Here is a 2,348-nt window from a genome sequence, read left to right on the forward strand (position 1 = left end):
CAACATTTCTGTGGTTATCTTTTATTATTACTATTTTTTTTCTTTTTCTTTCTGTTGGCTGGTTTGTCTGTTGTTCTGTTTACTTCTTTGTCTGTTTGTTTACTTGTGGTTGAGTATCTGGGCATTGGTGTGCTTGTATGTCTGGTAGCATTTTAGTCTGTTTATTTGTCTGCCTGGTTTCAAGGTATTTTGTAATGTTTAAAATGTCAAGTGAATGAATGAAAATATATTTACTGAGTGCTTACGTTGTCCTAGGCTTGGGATCCTATTAATAAGAGTTAGACCCTGCTTTCGAGGCATTTGTCTTTTTTTTTTTTAATCTTGGTTTTCGGGGAGGCGGAGCAAGATGGCGGAGGAGATGCATCCCTGAGTCAACTCTCCTAGTGGTTTTAGGTGAGAGTGGGCTTATTGGATCTCTTCCGCGTGGACTCCTTGTATTTTGTAAATTCCCGGGTTGGCTATATTCCATAACTAAAATTTTCACATTCAATAAGAATTTGGAGGAATAGCAGATGAGAGCTGACTGGATCTAGCTTTCAACATAAACTTCAGTTCAGGGAGAGAGACAACTGCCAGAAGAACCCAACGAAGCTGAAAATGGGGAGCTGAACTGAGAGAAGAGATAGATAAACACACGTCCTCCCCACCGAGGCAAACCACGACTTCAAGAAAACAAATTCCAGGCTTAGATTAAACCGAAGCAGAATATTCTACAGCTCCCACTGAGTGCCTGAGGCAGATAGGCTTCAACTATCTCTGCTGGCTGGCCACAAAGAGTGGTCACTGAGTGGAGACGGCATTGACATTACTGGGACTCTGTCAGGCACAAAACCCTGATGAACTCATTGACTTTGCCTGGACTCTGGTAGGCATAAAACCCTGACTCACTCACCTATTGGACAGCACTGGGTTACAGAGTCTGGGTCAACAGAAATTGGTAGTGGGGTTAACTGAGACTGAGGTTACCAGAGTCCAGTGGTGAATGGTGAGTAAGGAGGGGAAAGAGACATCAGCCTCCTTACTCCAAATTGTCTACTGAACAGGCCTTTCTGACTCCTCAGAGCATCAGAGTGAGCCACAATTATACCACCAGTAGACTCCTATTATTTAGTTGCTAGAGACCTTGTGATCTTTCCAATCAGGGAGTGGGTACTGACAGGGTCAATAGGTTTGGATCTCTTGATTTGGGCAGATCAACTGGTGGTCGAGGGAGAATCTCTGATGCTCTCTGGATTTTCTCAGGCCTAAATTATCTTCAGGTGGAACATTCTCCAGTTGTCACTGAGTGCCTAAGACAGTCAAGCCTCAGTTCCCTTTGCTGGTGGGGGTTGAAGAGCAGTAACTGAGTAGAGCTGGCATTGGTTCTACTTTGATTTTGGCAGACACAGAGCCCTGCCACATTTCCTTATTGGGCAACTGGGTCACAGCACTGTGGGGTCTCCAGTGACTGGGTGTGACAAAGGTACAAGGTAGGGTAGGAGGCATCAACCTCCCCAGAATATTTTATTTGCTGGGCAGGTCCCTCTGACCCCACAGAACACCGGAGCAGGTCATACCTGAGCTGCCAGAAGATCCCTGCTGTACAGTTGCCAGAGACCTCTTGAACTCCCCCACCTGAGACTCATGTTCACTGGGACACTTCTCTTAGATCATTTGAACTGGGCCAATCACCTGAGAACTATCTAAAGTGATACCCTGGGGATGTGGTTGAGGGAAGGTGTGGTTTTCCTTTCACAACTATCGCCAGTAAGGGGAGGGGTGACTTAATTTCTCTTATTTCTCCACAGCCGAGATCTTAACCCAGAGTAATTAATTTTCTAAGGTAGAACAGATACCAGCTGTAAACAAGATAGAGACAAGCAGGCCTCCAGGCTCTCAGACCGTAGCATTATACACATCCTTGCAAAGTTCTAGGGGAAAAGATACAGATACTAGTCCCAGCCTTTGCCCAAATAAGGCCAGTAAAATATTACTCCCAGAGACCCCAATCCAACTTCCTCCTACCAGCTCACCTAGCCAAGTGGAGTAAATCCAGCATGGGGCAGAGCCATCAGAAAAACTTCGGTAGTAGGAATAACCAGAGTAGAGCAACCCCCCCCCAAGGAAGGATGTAGCTGAGGTACCTGAAGATCCAACCCATAAAGAGATGGCTGAGATAACAGAAATTGAGTTCAGAATGTGGATAGTAAACAAGATTAATAGAATAGGAGAAAGCAAAGAGCTAGAACTTCAAGAAATGATTCAAAAAATGTCTCAGGAAATTATTCAAAAGATGTCCCAAGAAATTATTCAAAAGATGACTCAGAAATTCAACAATTTCAAAGATAAAATGATCAAAGACTTTGAAA

Source organism: Otolemur garnettii, unplaced genomic scaffold, assembly GCF_000181295.1.
Source record: "Otolemur garnettii isolate 467f Iridium unplaced genomic scaffold, OtoGar3 scaffold00305, whole genome shotgun sequence".
Lineage (NCBI taxonomy): Eukaryota > Metazoa > Chordata > Mammalia > Primates > Galagidae > Otolemur > Otolemur garnettii.